This window comes from Lycorma delicatula, chromosome 11 (assembly GCF_047948215.1).
Source record: "Lycorma delicatula isolate Av1 chromosome 11, ASM4794821v1, whole genome shotgun sequence".
Classification (NCBI taxonomy): Eukaryota; Metazoa; Arthropoda; class Insecta; order Hemiptera; family Fulgoridae; genus Lycorma; species Lycorma delicatula.
In genome coordinates this window covers 50154802-50176790 of record NC_134465.1, presented here as the reverse complement: position 1 = coordinate 50176790, position 21989 = coordinate 50154802, and the positions used below count along the sequence as shown (strand labels likewise).

General features: G+C 30.7%; 1 protein-coding gene and 1 pseudogene across 1 annotated transcript in view; one reads left to right on the top strand and one right to left on the bottom strand.

The window, feature by feature from the left end:
* Positions 1-21989, bottom strand: part of insc (spindle orientation adaptor protein inscuteable) — a 253116-nt gene that overhangs the window by 190837 nt on the left and 40290 nt on the right. The window contains exon 2 of the mRNA XM_075378868.1: positions 9798-9865. The gene's annotated coding sequence lies outside the window, so the exon portion shown is untranslated. The remainder of the gene's footprint in view (positions 1-9797; positions 9866-21989) is intronic.
* LOC142332646 (U5 spliceosomal RNA) lies at positions 5461-5583 on the top strand (annotated as a pseudogene).

Genomic DNA, 21989 nt, shown 5'->3' with positions numbered 1-21989 from the left:
ACTTGATTTTTCGTAAAAATTCAATATTTTGTGCATAGTAAAAAGTTTTATATATATTTTGATTAATTATTTATAATCTTGTGGTTTTCCACCACCAATCTGGTGGTAATTTATAGCTGGTGGTTTTTAATATTTTTTGAAAAAATAATATATATATTACTTTCCCGAACAATATAGCTATAATAAAGGCGATAAAGGGGGTTCCGTATGGTGTGACAAAAATGGAGTATCAGTCTTTTAGCAAATCTTTACGTTTTAGGGTCCAACTAGTTTATATAGATAAAAAAAAAAAAAAAAAAACAAGTATTTATATACGTATCTGTTTTGCAGTACTTTTGGTCTTACATCTCAGGATTGACCAACACTATTTTTTCCAAATTTGGCTTAAATATTTCTATATATGAGGCACTGATAATATTTATTTTTTCAAAAATCGTTAAGGGAGTGTGGTGATATCGCAAATAAACCAATTTCTATTTTCTTCTAAAATAAACTTTACTTTTGCGTACGTCACTCTACATTGCATATATAAATAATTCAAAAAAGAAATTTTATTCAACCCCTACGTCTTAAATATATGATTTTTATTTTTTCCTCTATTCCCATTTGATTTCAATGTTTTAAAAGGATTTTGTACATCATGTACCGGGCTATCAAAAATTTCCAAAATTATAAACCAAGGAACACAGAAAAGGTCTTTGAAAATGTTTACATTTTTGTTTTAACTTTAATTGGAGGTAGATATTATAATTAGAGAAAACTTTCCAAATTTGTTCAGCTTAACCTACATTTGAATATTTTTAGAACTTTTTTTTTTTTAATTTATTCCCCACCTCAAAAAAATACAATATTCTGATTTTTATTGTATTCATTCCGCAGAACCTTATCTCATTTTCCTAATAGAAACCTCATTTCGTATCTTCAGATTCTTACTCTTAATTATTATTAAGATACATTTTCGTTTTGGAATTTTTTATCAACTTCCAAATACTTTAAATAAAAATAAAATAAATTAAAAAAATATATATATATTTCTACATTTCGCCATTTTATAGTTAGCGCAAAATTAAGAGTTAATAAATTAATGATATTTATTCTTTTTTTAAACTCCTGTAAACAAAATGAACTCATGGAGGGACAGTCTAGTCATAACAAAAATGACTCATTCTCAGTGACACAGCTGGCGATTATACATTGTTTATTAGGCAACCGTTTTTACAATGAGAGGTTAAGTCTAGTCCCAGAATGTGACACAGTGCACACCCTCTTGATCGTCTGCTACTGTTTGACGACCCAGTTAGAAAACATTTCGTGATGTCACTATTTACATCAGGAAAGCCAATAGTAAATAAGATTTATTTTTAACAAATATTTTTTTCATCATTATACCTGATAAATGATTTATTTTTTAACATTATAATATTTTACCATACGCATAGTATTGTTACATAACCTAATTGTTATATATATGTATATATAATTGTTGCAGAAAGTTTCTACGAACTTTGTAGGCATATAACCATTTATTTTGAAAAATGAAAAAACACTTTTAAAACCAACGTCTGGAAACGATTTGTATTCCAGTGATAGCAATAGATTTCGCTCTAAAAGATAAATAATGTTATACTAAAATTCCACCAATAAAAATTATTTGTTTCTTTTCCTGTTTAGCCTCCGGAAACACCGTAAGGTACTACTTCAGAGGATGGGTGAGGATGATATGTATGAATGTAAATGAAGTGTAGTCTTGTACAGTCTCAGGCCGACCATTCCTGAGATGTGTGGTTAATTGAAACCCAACGACTAAAAAACACCGGTATCCACGATTTAATTTAATATTCAAATCCGTATAAAAGTATAAAAACCTTTACCAAAAATTACGAAATTAATATATAAACTAATATAAAAAGCTGATATGGACACCACAAAAAAATGTGATACATGTGGTGCACCATAGTCGGTCTGGGTGGCGCGAGTGGTAGCGTCTTGGCCTTTCATCCGGAGGTCCCGTGTTTGAATCTCGGTCAGGCATGGTATTTTCACACGCTACATTTATCATTCATCTCATTCTCTGAACCAATACATAACCAGTGGTCCTGGAGGTTAAAAAAAAAATGTGTAACTGTCCACTTTATTAAAAAATTGCAGTATCTTATCTTATTTTCAAATGAAATAAATTTAAATGAAGTGCAGCAAAAAATATATTTATGTAATTTAATAAGAGTAGAAGGAAGTAATGTGGTGTTCACATCTGATTTTTGTATTTTTCATGTATAAGTAAGATCGGTGAGTTCTGAACTGGGGTAAATATCCGGAAGTCATAAGAAAACTACAGTTAAAATTTCATAGTTTTTTGCGAAAATCGAGAAGAAAGGAAGCAATCCCTTTCGGTACGCCAAAGAGTGGAGGTAGATTTTATCGGTGCTAAATAGGGGATAAAAAAGATATCTACCTTAAAGTTAAGAAAAACTTAAAATTTACTCAATAACACAATGGTTACATGTGAAAAATGTTTCACATGTTTAGCATACGACATCTTCTTACAATTCCAGTAATATTTTGATCATCCCTTGCCGTAAGGGTTGGTCATATCAAAAATTGTTACAGACAAAAGTTTTAGGTAATGTTTAGAGAATTATCAACCACTTTAAACCGATTCCATACTGTGCCTATTAAGGGAGGTATGATTTTTGTGTCTTCGAAATCCCATTTTGTCTACCTCCTGGGTCAATGGTTGGTGATATTAAAAAGCTTTACTTAGATAAGTTTTAGGCCCTTATACAAAGAATAGTAGGAACTTCAAACGAATCCGATATTTTACTTAATAAGAAATTTATAGCGATATTTTGTTTTTATTCGAAAAATCCCTCATTTCTACCCTCATTGTCCGATTTTGTCCATTAACGAACTAGACCGAGATTTTGGGTCTTTATATTTTATGTATTAATTTGAAAGTGATTGGTGCAAAATTACGGCAGTTATTGTGTCCATAAGAAAGTGAAATATATATATGAACGTATAAACTTTTGAACTGATGGTGGTTTTGGGGTCCGGGGGATCTGATACGCTAGGATACGTCGAAATTTTCCGGAAGTCGAATCATGGTACCCATTACTTCCTTATGAAATCTGCCTAAAAAGCGGCGTTGTCTCTTTATACGGTAGTAAAATTACATGTGGGTGTAAATAAAATATACACGATCGCCAGCATCAAACAATTTTTTAAATCTTTTTATTTTTATTTCTACTTCTACTGGGGATGCCAATAAATTCAATGCTTCACCTATTTTTTTCAGTTTCAACTTTGAATACGGTGATTCAAAGTTGCAACTTACACACTGTGTGTTAATATTTTACGATTTGGCTAATTCATTAAGAATATTTTTAGCGCTGTGAAAAAAAAAATATAGAATATTATTTTAGGTACTTATTTTAATTTAAAATTTATTAATTAAATTTTGTTATAGAATGTTTATTAAATTCCCAAACTAAATCAAAGCGCACACAACTACTAATGTATTTATTTTTATTTTTTTCAGAATACCAATATATATTTTAACTAAATTCTTATGTGATAGAATTCATTATATTTTTAACGAGTTGGTTTCTGGATGAACTGATTTATTATGAATTGTTGTTATTGTAAGTTGCTATGGTAAACAGTCAATAAAATATATAGAGACAGCTGTGATAAAAGCTGAGTACATCTGTTGTATTATATACATATATATACACCAGGTGTGCATAAGTATTCGATGTTTACTGGCTAAAGCCAGCTGTATATATTTCTATCAGTACTGTACAGTATGAAGGAAATAGTTGTGTTGTTTTATGGTTTTAAGGGACTGCCCTGCTTATTAAGGGATATTATCATGGCACGCTTTAAACGTGTGCCGTGTGTTTATGTACCGTAACGTTATACCACGTGCTCTACCTTACTGACAGTATCATTTCCGTTTGTGAATTTTATATCTGATATTTTTTTTATTATTATTTATATATATATATATATATATATATATATATATAAAATAAATCTAATATTTATCGTTCGTTTGGTATAATCATGATATTAAAAAAATTGAGTTTATTAAACCCCGGTCAGTTTTTTAAAGAAAATATATTTTAATTGTTACAGATTTTTTAGATTGCTGTATACGAGGTGTGGCTATTAAATAACGAGCCTAATGATGTAAAATATTTTATTTTAAATTTATACGTATTTAGTTATTATCCCCTTCAATATACGAATTTTCCATTGTTCGAAACAGTGTTGGAAGTCTTCTTCTGTGAGCTGTTTCATGACGCGTGCCGCTCTTCCTTTTACTGCTTAAACTGTCTGAAATCTTGTTCTTTTAATGCAGATTTGACCTTGGGAAACAGATAAAAGTTACATAGTGCCAGGTCAGGCAAATAAGGCGGATATTCTAACACTGGGATGTTATACTTGGCTAGAAACGTCTTGACAGACAATGCAGTGTGAGCCAGTGCGTTGTCCTGATGAAGAACTCATGACTCGTTCTTCTACAATTCGGATCGTTTTTTCTTATTTTTTCACGGAGTTGGATCTTGAATAAAGACAATAATAGTTAACCGACGGTCAGATCGGATCAGATTACCAATTTTTTCAATATTTTTATCCTTTTTTAACGTGGAAGGGCGACCCGGGTGAATATCAACTTTAACGTATTCTCGACCAACGTGGAAATGCTTAAGTCACTCAAAAACTCGCATACGTGATAAAAATTCATTGCCACATACTTTTTTTAATAAAAGATAAGTTTCAGAATGGGGTTTTTCAAAGTTTCATATGAAATTTCACGATAATTCTTTACTCTAATAAAACATTTATCATTTTTTCGGCAAAACAAAAAACAAATGTTATCCAAACAAAGGCCACGACCAGACTAATACGTCTAGAGAAACTGAAGGTGGAATAATCGAAAGAGAAGACTTCACGCTACACAGCTAACAGTTGTACGAATTTGGCGCATGCGTAGTTCTTGTGTAGCAGCATTAGTCTCGTTATTTATTAGCCACACCTCGTATATAATCAAAACGGCTGGATAAATGTTCTAGCGTGAAATTAATTCTATTTTAAACCAAATTTAATAACTGTTTGCCCAAATATACCACGATAATATGTTAACAGTGATATATCTGTTTATTCTTTAAAAAATACAGAACTGCTGAACAGATTTTAAAAATTTTTATTAATTTTAATTTAACGGCTTAAAATCGAGTTACTCCATCGAGAAATATCTAATAATATGAAGTCTCAAATCAGCTTATGATTATCAATCTTTTTTGTTTTGTTTAACCTTCAGGACCACCGTTGTTAGATATTGCTTCAGAGGATGAGATGAATGATGATATGTGAAAATGCCATGCGTGATCAGGTTTCGAACCCGGGACCTCCGGATGAAAGGCCGAGACGCTAACACTTGCGCCACGGAGGTCGGCAAGTTGGTCTCGTTTCGTTTCAAATAAATTTTTCTTCTTTTACTAAAGATTTCCGTGGAAAAAGGCAAATGATGATTATCAATCTGGATATGAAATATATTCAAAATAGGTAACACGATTAACACAATAGTAATGCAATGCCAAAAATTAGAATGATGAAACTCCCGCAGTTTGATTACTTTTCTGTTGGTTCCCATCGCAAAGCAAAGTCAATAAAATCAGTATTCTGATTTTAAAAATTTTATCTTACGAACACAAATTTTAACTAAACAATTTATTTTATCCGATAAGTGTGAACAGCTATAACTCTGAGAGCAACATCCCATACATAATTACAAAAATACTTTTTCCATTTTTTGAAGTTCTATAAGAATATACGAGGTGCGACAATAAAGTAATGAGACTGATTTTTCTTTGCAAGATGTAGCAACCCTGCAGCTTGCGTAGGCACACCATCTTTGACCTTGGTCTATAAGCTACTTCTAGTCCAAGCGGCACATTGATGCAACTGCTCAGTCGTGAGTTGTGCTGTAATAAGTGAACACGTGTTTGTGTCTCTCGTCACAGAAATGAAACCGCAAAATATTTCGCAACGGTATGTCATTTCTTTTTTCGTTAAATCGGGTGAAAACGCGACGACAACTTACGATAAGCTTCAGAAGGCTTTTGGAGAGAAGGTTATGACAAGAGCTCAAGTTTTACGATGGCATAACATTTTTAGTGAAGGCAGAACGAATGTTAAAGGTGAAGACCGCAATGGACGACCATCAACCTCACGGACAGATGTCAACTTGACCAGGGTGCGTGAAATCGTACGATCTGATCGAAGATTATCCGTGAAAATGATCGCAGAAGAACTCAACATCGATCGAGAAACGGTTCGTCTAATATTAACTGAAGATCTTGGTACGAGAAAGATTTGTGCAAAAATGGTCCCCAAAAATCTCACACAACAACAGCGAGAAACACGGAAAAATGTGGCAGCCGATCTGTTAGAGCAAACGGAAATCAATCCAGATTTGTTGAGCCATGTTATCACTGGTGATGAAGGTTAGTTTTTTCAATTCGATCCAGAGACAAAACGCCAAAGTTCGGAATGGTGCTCAAACGGTTCACCCAGACCAAAAAAAGCTCGCATGTCAAAGTCAAAAGTGAAATGCACGCTTGTGTGCTTCTTCGATTCCAAGGGAATTGTTCATAAAGAGCGGGTGCCTCCTGGACAAACAGTTAACCAATATTTCTACAAAGAAATTTTAGAAAGACTTCGTAAACGAGTTCTTCGTGTCCGTGCCAACATTGCTGATAATTGAATTTTGCATCACTATAATGCGCCATCCCATACTGCTCTGTCAGTACAGCAATTTTTAACCTAAAAACAAATTTCAGTACTACCACAGCCACCTTATTCACCAGATATCTCTCCGTGCGACTTTTTTTTATTTCCAAGAGTCAAAATGGCGGTCAAGGGACACCATTTTCAAACAACACAAGATGTCCAAAAACCTGTGACGATGATCTTGGATGATATTACAGAAGATGAGTTCCAGAAATGTTACCATCAGTGGCAGAAGCGCTGGAATAAGTGTGTGCAATCAGAGGGGAACTACTTTGAAGGAGACAACACTAAACATGACTAAAACGGTAAGCAACTTTTTTTTTTCACATCAGTCTCATTACTTCATTGTCGCACCTCGTAGAACGGGCGAAGCCGCGGCTGGGATGCTAGTTGTTATAATTATTTGTGTAAATTTTTTATGCTCCTTTGGTCAATGTTTGGTCATGGTTTTCAATTTTTTTTTTCAGATTCGATTCTCATAATGAACTTTTAGAAGTTCAAGAAAAACTTCTAAAAGTTTGGGCTACTAGAATTTATGTTCGTAGACAACGTGGATTTACACAAGAGCAATTTTTAGAGTAAAAGAGCAACGTCTCTTTAGTCCTTGCTCGTCTGAAAACAGAGTTTAATCTTTGAGAAATATGTTATACGTTGTGAATAGCAATAAATTTAAGAGTAACGGCATACATATATTATTAAAAAATCTTATGTGGAGACCATATGACTTCCGTGTATGCCTGTTAAATTACATACACATTTTAATAATTTTATTTCATTAATAACGTCTGATATTTTTTCAAATTACTTTTTATTATTTTGTTATTATTGAATTACTATTCATCGTAATTTTTTTTTACAATGAGAAGTTAATTATAATTAATAAATCAATATATTTAAATTAGAAAAAAAATAAAAAAAAGGATTTTTTCTTTTTTGTTGTTTCTGGGCGAAAAACGCCTGGGCGTTATCATCGCCCGGAATTTTATTAATAAAAGGGTAAAATAACTCCAAAATAATAACGTATATAAGGTGTAAACGTAATATTAATCATATAATAAAAATTTATTAAAACAAGCCAAGAAGGCAAAATAAAACTCAAAACTAATACCACAGACGAAGTTGATAAAATATAAGAGTTAAAATAATCTAATAAAGAAACTATATAAAACTTACCTAATTCCGATGGGTTGTGCAAAAATCCCCTCCCCGAATAGTAAAATTAAATACATTGAACCAAAAAAATCAAAATTGAAAGTAAAGGTTAAAATTATTAAAAAAACTCTTCTTACAGAAAAACATATATGATAATATTAAACTCTTTGCAGTAACCTGGTACTATGCAAAAAGAGAAACATCCGGTCCAAAAATCTGTTATTATTGCACAAGATATCACGGATGTTTCTAGGTATATTAAACTGACGACGCAACGCCGCATAAAATATGCAATCCACGAGAATGTGGTGCACAGTCATGCGGCAGTTGCATCGTGTGAATAGGGGTGGGGCTTCTCCTGACATTAGGTATTCATGTGTGATCCTCGTATGTCCTAAGCGTAATCGGCAGAGGACCACTTCAACACGACGAGATTTTCTGCAAAAGGAGCCCCATAGCAATACTGAATCTTTAATCCGTCGGAGTTTATTATCGACGGTAGTCGCCCAGTCACTTTGCCATCTTGCTCTCAGTGATTGTTTTACACGATTAATAAAAATCAAAGGTAGTAACTCGGATGGTGAAAGGAGGTTGAATACACGGTTCTTTGGCAGCAGAATCTGCTCTTACGTTACCTAGAATCTCAACGTGGCTAGGGATCCAGCAAAAACCTACCTCTCTGTTGCGTTTATCTAACTCAGTGATTTTATCATATATGTCAATGACGACAGGATGTTTGGAATAAGTTTTCTAACGCCTGGAGAGCACTGTACGAGTCACTGCAAATAAGAATGCTCCTATATTGGAGCATTAAAAAAGGATATGAAATCGGATTTGAACTTCCCCTTGTAAGATCCAAATATTTCATTAATTAAAATTTTATTTAGCTATAACTCTGGAACCAATGAAAATAAGTACCACTTATGATATACCATTGAAAAGCCCTAAATAAAGGCTTATTACTGCAGTTAAGAAAAAGTCCAAAATCCAAATAGTTTTGGGCTTACGTACGTACAGGCTTCACGCCGAAACTAGTCAAAATGGGTTCAGGGATGGTCAAAATGGATATTTCCGTTGAGATCTAAAAACTGAAATTTTTCGCGATCACAATACTTCCTTTACTTCGTAAAAAAAAGTAAAAACGACTTAAAATTTTTGAAGTTCTATACACATATATAGCAGGGCGAAGCTAGTATATATATATATATATATATAATATATATATATACATATATAATTATTATTTATATAAAATAATTTAAATAAACAAAATACATTTTAAGAAATTAAAAATATGGTGGTCAAAAATAATATAAATATATAGAATAGAGTAGGATCCGTTACAAAAAGATTTTTATAATTTACAAATATATTAATATTAAGATCGAGAATACTTCGGTTTAAAAAATAATAACAACAGGAAGATTTTACACCCGTATTAGTTTATAAAAGGGAGAGAAAGATATTATTTTTGTTATGAAAAAGCGAGCATCAATAGCTATGATCATTAGCCCGGTAAAAATCGGTAGCGTATGAAAATATATCATGCTTGACCGGGATTCGAACCCGGGATCTCCATACAAAATGCCGGGACACTACCTACTCGGCCACTGAGGTCGGCTGAAAGGTAATCAAACTTAAAAGTTTTATATAAAGATTTCTTAAACTAACATTAAGATAAAATCAGAACGGAAAAATATGTATTCTATTTTAATTTTACAGCGGTTTTATTTTGTAATAGGTCTTAAAAATGGATGTACTGTATTTCCAATATGATAAAGATGTAAATTATTACTACTATTTTACATTGATTTTAAATTAATAAAATAATTAAAATTTTGACGTACCTAACTCAACACTTTATAGATCTTTTTATGTAGAATATCTTAAACGATATCTCATACGAAGCTTAGTACTGAAACATAAAAAAAAATAAAATATTTACATGACATAAATATTTATAAAAAATTATATTATAAATTTAAAAATATATTAATATTAAGATCGAGAATATTCCGGTTTAAAAAATAATAAAATACTAAAATAAATAACTAAAGATTTTACACCCCTATTAGTTTATAAAAGGGGGATAAAGATCTTGTTTTTGTTATGAAAGAGAAAGGATCAACAGCTATGATTACTAGCTCGAAAGGAATTCGTAGCGTATGAAAAAATGCCATACCTCAACGGTATTCGAACCCGGAACTCCGCACAAAATTCCGAGAAGCTAACTAATCAGCCACGGAAGTAATTATTAATATGGAGTGAAACTAGATTTATTTTGTAAATAGTTATATATTTTTTGACACTGCTCTGCTTTACCGTGGTTACTCTGCTTCCCCTTGATCCAAGTAGGCAATTACTCTTTTTTATTTCAGTGTACGAAGTAAAGGAGGTATTGTGATCGCGAAAAATTTCGAGTTTTCAGATTTCAACGGAAACACCAATTTTGATAATCCCTGAATCCATTTTGATTAATCTCGGCCGGCGTTACGCTGTACGTACATATGTATCTCGCATAACTCAAAAAAGATTAGCCGTAGAATTTTGTATTAGGACTGTTGTAACATCTAGTTGTGTACCTCCTCTTTTGATTACAATCGAGTGGGCCAAAAAAGCCCAAAATCAAAACATTTTGATTTTGGACTTTTTTTTTAATTGCAGTAATAAGCCCTATTTGAGAGCTTTCAATGATATTTATAAGTGGTACTTATTTTCATTGGTTCCAGAGTTATAGCCAAATAAAATTTTAATTAATGTAATATTTGGATCTTATAACGGGAAGGCACATCGGTTCAAATCCGACTTCATATACATATTTTTTTAACTTTTTTTTTTTAATTTATATATATTGATTTATTAATAAATTATTAACTTCTGATTGTAAAAAAAAATTAACAATAAATAATAATTCAATAACATTACAGAAAATAACTATAAAAAAAAAATTTATGTACTTTTCATTTTAATTCAAATATTTTTACAGAGGCTAATAATTATTAATAAATCAATATATTTAAATTAAAAAAAAAAAGTTAAAAAAAATACATGTATGTGAAGGCGGATTCGAAATGACGTGTGCATGATTACGGTCCGACACGTTTTCACTTATACTACAGAACAACTTTGAGAGATGTGAAACAAAATTAATATATAAACTAATATAAAATTCTAGGGAAATTTTTCGGGCCATTTTTCACGAGTTTAACTGAATATTGCATGTTAGTATTTTGTGATGAAGACACGTAAAACAGTGTACTATTCAGACACGCAATGTGATTCAAATCGGTGTCCCGAAGCGCGCGCGCCTTCCCCTTGTTAGCTACAGTAATATGAACCTCAGGTACCTTATAGTGATTTTATTTTTTATATAAAAAGGTCACTATAGTTATTTTCTTTCAGAATTAGAAATAATTGGCTAACGAAAGCCATTTTTTTTTTTTTTTTAACATTAATATGATCTTAGTATATTAGAATAATTTTTATTTCCAAAGTCTATCTTGTTTTTATCTTTTACACATTCTCAAAAACAATTAGCCGTAGAATATTAAAATTTTGTATTTAGGACTTTTGTTACATTTAGTTGTGCACCTCCATTTTTTATTGCAATCGACTGGGCAATCGACATTTAAAATAATTGAATGTTATGTTGGTAATAACCATTTATATTATATCTGGTTATTTAATATTAATTAAAAATAACTTAAATTGTATTATTTTTGGATTTTCTTAGCAAAATCTTCTAAAAATTGTGTATTTGTTTTAAAAAAAAACATTTTATTTAATTATTTGACAGAACAATAAAATACAGTGTTATGTTGGTACTAACTGTACATTTTAGGTAGATTTAATAAGAAAGCTACCTATTGTAATGGGTACCATGATTCGACTTTCAGTAAATTTCCACATATCTTCGCGTTTCACATCCACCATTTCCCAAAACCACCGTCAGCTGAAAAGTTTATATATACTTCATTTTCTTGTGGACACGATAACTGCCGTAATTTTGTGCCAATCACTTTCAAATTGTTTCTTAAAAATAATACATCCCAAAATCTCGGTCGAGTTCGTTAACGGCCAAAATCAGACCATGGAGTTGGAAATGGGGATTTTTCGAAAAAAAAATTGCTGTAACTTTTTTATTAAGTAAAATATTTAATTATTTTAAAGTTCCTACTATTCTTTGAATAAGAGCCTACAACCTATTTAAGTAAAGTCTTTTGATATCACCAACCATTGGCCCAGGGAGTGGAAAAATTTTGGTTTCGAAGACAAAAAAAAAATCATACCTCCCTTAATAGACACAGTATTGAATCGGTTTAAGTGGTCGTTAGTCCTCTAAACGTTACCTAAAACTTTTGTCTGAAACAATTTTTTATATGACCAACCCTTACCCTATGAACAGTAAATGTAATAAAAATAATGTTTTTGAATAAGTATTTCTAAATTTAATTTTTATTTTTAATCTTATTAACCCTTAAAGGTCATCTCGGTGCAAATTTGAACCATCAAAGAATTAAAACTTGATTTATTTTATTAGAGATAAATAAATACTAAACAACCTCATGAAACAAAAAATATATTTTAAAATTCAGCAAATGTCTATAAATACTTATTCGAAAAGATTGTTATAAAAACTGCGCCACGCTTTTATTTAACTAAATATTTTCATTACTTTTAATTTTAAAATTTAATAATTATTACATTTATTTATTGGTTATTTATTAGATATTTATATAATTTTTTTTCTTTTCAGTGCATTTTTATATTTGTTAATATATTATATTTTTTTGTTTAAAATTCTCAATTTTATTTAATTCTTATTATTTACTTTTTAGAGGGTTTTTCTAATTTGTTTCATTTTTTTTATTAATGTTAATATTAATATTAGTTAAATAAAAGCTTTTTTAAAAAATATTTTTTTATATGTAATCAAATATATTTTTGTAAATTTTTTTTGTATATTTCTTTAAGACTAATAGTAAAAGTAAAAATATTTATTTTTACACATCGAAGAAACTTCAATGTGTAAACTTCGATAGTTCATGAGAAATGAAAACTTTCAACTAAATGCATGAATTTAGCGTAAGGGTAGAGCGTAGAGGCGGGTCATATCCAAATTCTAACACCGTAGTATTGTATTGTCATCGAAGTTACATACGTGTACCAAATTTCATTGATTTTCATACGATAGATCAAAAGATATAGCAGTTGCAAGATCTGATTATAACTAAAGCAAGTTAAATAAAAGCTAATAAAAAGTATAATTTTTGTTTATATTTTCTGTTTATTAAGAAATTAAATTATTATAACTATAATTTAATGAAATAATTAAAAATAACGAGTAGATCCTACACACAAACATCATGTTTAAACTCACCACAGTCTCACTGCATAAACGCGTATTAAAAATTAACCAATACAAAGTCAATATAACCTCAAATTTGATTCTATGTTGTCTATTTTCGACCTTAAATTGAGCATAACTCATGAACAACTCAACCAATCTTCAACAAATTTTCACATCCACAACTTCAGATAAACTACTATAATATATAATATATATATTAATGAAAGTGATCTAGTATTTTTGGAGATTTTTGAGCCGGATATAAAAATATATAATTTATATAAAGAAATTATATTTTAATTGATTGGTAATATTGTAGTTTCATACTTCAAAACGTAAAGAAAACTCAATTTCACCCTCCAAACCCACCGTGTAACCGAAAATAATGCAGTATTTTTTTTCGAAGAGTCATTACAAATCATATAATCATAATAATAACAACTCTTTCACAATTTTCTTCTTAAAAAAAAAAAAACTATCGATTTTATTTAAAGATTATTATCGATTTAAATTTTAAATATTATTTTATTATAATGAATAGTTATATTAATTGGCTAACATTAGCATAGCTTAGCGTGTGAAGGCCATAACATTGACTGACGGTAAAGGTCGTATAATTTGTTAAGCAGGTACAGAGATGAGTAAAGTGTGTTTCATGGACCATAATATACTCGTGTATATATATATATACACGTATTAACGTAATAGTGAATGCAGTGTGTGTATATATATATATATATATATATATATAATGGGAGGCTAAAACTTGTTTATATGAAAGTGGCTGGACATCCGACAATAACTTAAGTTCAATATTATCTTATGGTTCAAGTGATCACTCTCTCTGTCTTACATACACAAACACACACACACACATTTTTACTTTCTCACTCCCGTACAGAAATGTTCATGTTAATGTGCGCGCGCGTACGTTTAGAACACGCGATTGTCTGCCGTACAAAACTCAAGTTACTCCCACCATAAAAAAAAAAAAAACAAGATTTTGTATGTAAATGAAGAATGACCGTATAAACAGCTATTAAAAACAAAAACGTGAATATACTGACGTGAGTATATTGCTTGTCTAATAGTCAATTAAGTTAAATTGACGCCCTCAAACAAGATATATATATGTGTGTGTGTGTGTGTGTGTGTGTGTGTGTGTGTGTGTGTGTGTGTGGGTATATATTTATATAGGCTTATTTTAGTCTCGATTAATCGAGATGCGATTACATTTGTGAACTACTTCCAAATTTTTATCGATAATATTTACTAAATACTTACTATCAAATCCTATCTAAAATAAAACGTTAAGAACTTTCATTATTTTTTTCCTTAAATAACAAATTATCCGGTATTTCTCCAGCTACATAATCTTATTAATTACTCAAAAAGAAACCGTTAAATTAAAAAAAAAAAAAAAAATTCATATGAAAATTTATTTTTAAATCTATAATTCAATAAAAGTGTTTTCCTTCAATCCAATAACTTTTTTTTTAATATATCTCCGACACTTAACTTTTCTAAATATATTTCGAAGTTCTGATGTTCAAATCCTAGAAAAATGTATTTGTTTTTATACGGATTTGAATACTTCTTTTACTGTTTAGCCTCTGAAACAACCGTAAGTTATTATTTTAGAGGATGATATCGTCCCCACTATGTTAAAGTAACAAATGTGAAAAACTCAACTTTTCAGGAAAGCTAAACAACAGTTTCAATGTTAAATTTTGAATAGGAATGCATATTAGTAAAAGTGAAAAGGTTTAAATTAGGCTTCCTAAAAGAGATATGCATCAGATAATTTACCACAAGATGCAGGACGTTCAGATTAGTCATAAACTGACAAATCTACAAAATACGATTTTTCACATTTGTTATTTTAGCATAATGGTGACGATATGTATGAATGTAAACGAAGTGTAGTCTTGTACAGTCTCAGGTCAACCATTCCTGAGATGTGTGGTTAATTGAAACCCAACCATTAAAGAACGCCGGTAACCGTGATCTAGAATTCAAAACGGATTTGAATACTACACCGTGGATATAGGTGTACTTTGGTGGTTGGGATTCAATTAACTAAACGGCCGGCCCGAGTCTCTACAAGACTATATCTCATTTACGTGTCAAAATGTCATCCTCATCTCATTGGGGCATGGGAGGAGGAATAGTAGGAGGTGGAGGAGGAGGAGTAGGAGGTGGTTACTTGTTATTCACTTCTTCTTTCTTTTCCTGTTTAGCCTCCGGTAACTACCGTTCAGATAATACTTCAGAGGATGATATGTATGAGGGTAAATGAAGTGTAGTCTTGTACAGTCTCAGTTCGACCATTCCTGAGATGTGTGGTTAATTGAAACCCAACCACCAAAGAACACCGGTATCCACGATTTAGTATTCAAATCCGTGAATACTACACCGTGGATATGGGTGTACTTTGGTGGTTGGGATTCAATTAACCAAACGGCCGGCCCGAGTCTGTACAAGACTATACCTCATTTACGTGTCAAAATGTCATCCTCATCTTATTGGACCATCGGAAGAGGAGTAGAAGGAGGAGGAAGAGGAGGAGGTGGTTACTTCTTATTCGCTAGTTGAATATATTGCAACGTACTCATAAGGAAAATTAAAAATTAAAAAAAAAAAGTCTCTCACCAGCCAATAAATTACAAAATTGTTGTTCTCGTAATATAGGGGATAAAGCTTTGTTTAAATTTTTTAAATAAATAAAAAATTTCTAATAAATTTCTTATAAATGTTTTGTACATAATTTTATTTGCTTTATGTCTTATTGTTAAAATCTACTATAACGTGTAAATTAGAAATATGTCATTCAAAAGGAGAAGATGGATGAGCTACACACTGTACAGAATTTTTTTTTAGAAAAATTAATATACTTATTACATGATATTATATTTTCCATGTTAATATATCATTAATATTAATGCTATGTTTTGTTTTTTTTTCACAAAATAATTAAAGAAAATCCCTTTCGGGATGCCGGAAGGAGGAGGTAGATTTCACCTAAGTAGGGGATAAAAAAGATTTCCATCTTAAAGATACGAAAAAAACTTCAAATTTACTCAATACGACAATGGTTGGATGAGAAAAAAATTTTCATATGTTTAGCATACGACATATTGCTTCTTAACAATTCCAGCAATATTTTGGTCATCCGTTGCCGTAAAGGCTGGTCATATCAAAAATTGTTTCACACAAAGGTTTTAGGTAATGTTTAGACGTCTAACGACACTTTAAATCGATTTCATACAGTGCCTATTAAGGGAGGTATATTTTTTTGTCTTCGAAACCCCATTTTTTCCAGCCCCTGGGCCAATGGTTGGTAATATCAAAAAATTTTACTTAGATAAAGGTTAGGTCCTTATTCAAAGAATAGTAGGAACTTTAAACGAATTTGATATTTTACTTAATAAGAAGGTTATAGCGATATTTTGTTTTTTCAAAAAAGCCCACCCATTTCCACCCCCATGGTCTGATTTTGTTCATTAATGAATTCGACCGAGATTTTGGGTGGTTATATTTTATGTATCAATTTCAAAGTGATTTTTGAAAGTAACCGTCGAGATGGATCCAAGCTTCATCACTAAAGAACACTGTGTTTAAAAATTCGATTCCGTTATCGTTTACGAGAGACCTAAACCGACGGCAATATTGCAATCGCTTGTTTAAATCTGGAGGCTGAAGTTCTAGGACTAATCGTACGTGATACAGATACAATTTCAATTTTTTAGCGGCTTTCTGAACACTCGAGTATGACAAACTCACTTGCGTGGAAAGTTTTCCTAAACTTTTCCGTGGAGAATTGAACAGTCTTGTTTTCACATTCTCGGATGAATACCGCTAAATAAGTCGGATATGATAAACCGATTTTCGTGGAATTTTTTCGTAAATTTTTCCGTGGAGAATTGAGCGATCTTGTTTTCACATTCTCTAAAACGTCATTTGTCAAGCGAGTCGGTCGACCGCTACATATTCTGTCGCAAACACTACCTTTCTCTCGAAATCGTATTGCCAACCTAGAAATTGACATTTTTCTGGCGGAGGAACACCAACAAATTTAATATGAAATGATTCTTGTAAACTCGCGTACGATTTCGTAGAGAAATATTGTTCAAGAATGAAAACTCGTTCTGTGGTAAAAGACATTCTGTTCGTAACACGACCGGAAACGGCAAAAAAGTTTACACAGCTCAAGGAGAATCAACTTACGCTGCCGTATCTATACCGGTTGAATAGCACTACCAACTTCGTGTCACAAAACAAAATTTCCCTTTCTTAGAAAAAAATTACCAGACATTAACAATTGGGAACAGGACTAAAAAATCACTGAGTATAAGCATTAACTGCTTATTACTATAAATATAATCTAATCAAACTTAACCTACGCTCGCTTCGCTCGTTAACCTTGATTAATTAATAATAATGATTTGATTATCTAAATAATAAATATCTGCCGGCCTCCGTGGCGCGAGTGGTAGCGTCTCGGCCTTTCATCCGGAGGTCCCGGGTTCGAATCCCGGTCAGGCAAGGCACTTTCACACGCTACAGTTTTCATTCATCTCATCATCCTCTGAAGCAATACATAACAGTGGTCCCGGTGGTTAAAAAGAAAAAAATAATTGCAATAATTACTGAATTTATCATTTAAATAATCAAAACATTATTGTTAATTAGTCAAGGTTAGCTAGCGTAGGTTAAGTTTGGTTAGTTTATATTTATAATTTCTCCGCAAATACTTCCAAATACCCACTGATTAGAAAGAATTCTGTCTCTATTGTACTTTATTTTTGATTATGAGGACTCGTCTATTTCTACCATCATTGCTGAACCGCTTACCTTTTTTTGGGTTTTTTAGTAAATGATTAGCACACACACACACCTCTGTCAGGTACATTTTTCAATCCGTTATTGCTTCATTTGATATTATCCTACGTTCGCTTCGCTCGCTAACCTTGACTAATAAGTTAATATGTAAAATATATTAATATATTTAAAATGACCGGTATAAAACAGCATGTTAGTATGTTTTCTGTTATTTTATTCAATTATTATATAACATGCTGTATCAAGTAAATTTTACGTGAAAAAAATGCGAAAAAAGTGGGGGGCTTAAAACAAAAAGGTACCATTTTCTTTAATTTTCTAACAGTAAAACATTGAGCATTATCAAACTGTTTTTCTCTACATTCTAATTTTTTAGTAAATAGTTACCGAGATGTCTCTTTAATTATTAAAATTATTAATTTAATAAATTAAAATTTGATATATTTTTAAAACTAAAAATAATTTTCTACATTTTTTTTTATAACTTAAAACATTTATGACAGTTAAACTAGACAATACCGATGAAACTGAAACTAATGACAAAAGACAGTCAGTTACAGCAGCTGCAACTGACAGATCAAAAATTGCATGACTATAGAGTCACCTACACATCGACTCCCCTATTTTTATTTCAACCCTACATCATAAACCCTTATTCATAATAAAAAAAACCTGATGGTAACATCAAACGTATATAGTTATTTTCATTTTAGAATGCCAGTTGTAGAAGGTAAGTACGTAAGAACCGCATCTAAAATAATTTATATATCCCCACCCCTTTTATATATATATATATATATATATATATATATATACACTTGAAGACAAGTCTTCCTTATTTCACACTACAGTGCAGAAGAGAACAGCCGGTTATTTTCTTCCCTTAATTTTAAATACTCCCGTAAAATAAATTATGCAGGAAGGACAAACATCTTTCATTGCGTCTCGAGCCAGAAGGGATTGCACAGTTGAGTGAAGAAGCTGCTGGAGCGAGTATACCATACACGCATCATGCGCACACCTTTCTATAGTGTAACGTATTTTTTTTAACATCATTCCCTTCGCTTACACTTCATCCTGTCATTACTGTAACCGCAGAATTAAAGATATATTTTATATTTTACTATTCCAAAATAATAATGATGGAAGAAAATCTCCGATTAGTTTTTTTTTTAATCTTCAGCCATTTGACTGATTTGATGCAGCTCTCCAAGATTCCAAGATTTTTTACTTTTTTTTAACTGCAATAAGCCCTCATTGAGAGCTTTTCAATGATATTTCATAAATGGTACTTATTTTCATTGGTTCCAGAGTTATAGCCAAATAAATTTTAATTAATGAAATATTTGGATCTTACAAGAGGAAGGAACATCGGTTCAAATCCGACTTCATCTCCTTTTCTTTAACTTTTTTTTTTTTACATTTAAATAACTGATTTATTAATAATTTATTAATCTGTGATTGTAAAAAAAATTACAATAAATAATAATTCAATAATAACAATAAAAAGAATATCAGAAGTTATTAATGAAATAAAATTTTATATACTTTTCATCTTAAAAAAATGTGTATATGTAATTTAGTAGGCGTAGAAGGAAGTCATGTGATGTTCACATCAGATTTTTGTAAAGAAGGATGGTCTGACGACTTCAGTCATATCAATCGATATGTCACCGTGCTGAAAAAACTTTTTCGCGCCAAAACTAAAAATTTTCCATAAATTATTGACAAGGGCTTGGTTTCAATAAGATGGATTAACATCACGAATATTATTTGCTGCTGCTATACGTTAATCGTTTGACAACCGTATAATTTCGAGAAATATTTCATATCCTTCCAGATATCTTGATTTGTCCATGTGCGATTATTTTCTTATGGAATCATTTTAAAAGCAAAGTATATAGCAGTCAAGCTGTTACATCAAAAGAAATAAAAGCCAAGATCCGAACAGCAATTGCTGAAATGTTGCGTTAACAGATTGTAGAATTTCATTACAGAAGTCCAGGAATGTCATACATAAACGAATTTCACATGCAAGACATCTTCAAAAAAATTAATTTTGTGCATGTATTCGTAAATGATATTTTTTCTATTTAAATTTATTTAATATAATTTTTTCATTATAATATTTAATTTAAAAATGTTTCCGTTTCCCTGAATCATGTCGTATTTTAAGTGTAACTTTAAAGAGTACGTCCAGTCTTTGCGTGTGGTTGAGGGAGAGGTTTTAGTCTGTGAGAGCCCGACACTTCTATGTGTGCGAGCGGAGCCGATATATTAAGAAGAAAAAAAAAAAAAAGAAAAAACTAAAAAAAAAAGTTTAATGATTTAAAGAGAATACAAAAAACGACCAAATTATAGCCTGGATATGCAAACTGATGTAGTATTTTTTAGTAAGTTAAATCAAGTCATCTATATAAAAAATGTAGTTTATTCTACAAACAAAAAAAATTATTTAAAACAGCCCATTAATTGAAAATATATAATAAAATAAATAAGTAGAGTTTGATTTAATAAAAAACTTATTTTTTTTGCCGGCCTTTGTGGCGCGAGTGATAGCGTCTCGGCCTTTCATTCGGCGGTCCCGGGTTCGAATCCCGGTCAGGCATGGCATTTTCACACGCGCTATAAATCATTCATCTCATTCATCTAACGGTGGTCCCGGAGGTTAGAAAAAAAACTTTTTTTTTCTTTTGCTTTTTTTTTGGGGGGGGGGAGATCAATTTTGAGAATTTAGACGATGATTTTTCTTGTGAGTAACAAATAAATCATGGTAGCATCGGTTAAATCAACTTATTTTAATATAAATTTGATAAATTTACATTGTATAAATTGTAGAGAAAGTTATTAACTTTTAAATAATATTATTATTTTCATAATAATTTCAATTTTATTTTAGCCACCTTTAATACAAAATTATTAAGATAAAATTTTAAACAGTAGACATAACGGAATCGTTTGATTATTTTATTTTCTTTAATAGTTAATTTATTTTTTAGTTAATATAATACGTGATTTAATATACAACATGCCACAACACCCATATTCATCGTCGTGCCTGGTTTTAAATTTTTGTTAATAACTATATAAATTCTTGAGAGTATTATCATAATTCTATACTATTATTATTAGAATTATTTTAATTTACAATAAATAATTAGAAAAAAAAACAATGTTAAAATGCATAAAGTTTGTTTGGAATTTACAATTTTATATATATATCTTCTTTTCCGGCTACATAAATATATATATATATATATATAGCCGGGAAAAAAGACGATATTGCAATTTTCACAAGAAATATAGACGAGACTAAAATGAAAACTCAAAAACTAAGCGAATGTGCAAACAAAATTGGGCTTAAAATTTCTTATGAAAAAATTAACTCGTTTTCCAGTGACAAAGAAAACAGAATTTGAACCCTTATAAGTACCGACTAAAAAGAAATAAATAGAGTTCAAAAATTTTAATATTTGGGAGAAATAATAACACCGAATATAATTGAAAAAAAAAATGGGATAAAGAATAGAGTACGAAAAATGGAAACCGCCAATCATCTCATGAAGAACACTTACAACAAAAACATCAGTCATATAACTACAAATTGAGGTACTGTTTAAACTGTAGTCTTACCAGAAACACTGTATGAATGTCTGCAGTTTTTTCAGAACAAGAAATATCAAAAGTAGAAAAAACAATTTTAAGAAGAATTTATAGACCAAAATATGAAAACGGAATTTACAAAGTGATTCGAGAATATTCACAAATATACAGATAAAATAGGGGACTTAATCCGAATAATAAGATTACAGTTTTATTGGGATTTATGCAGAATGAACAATCGTAG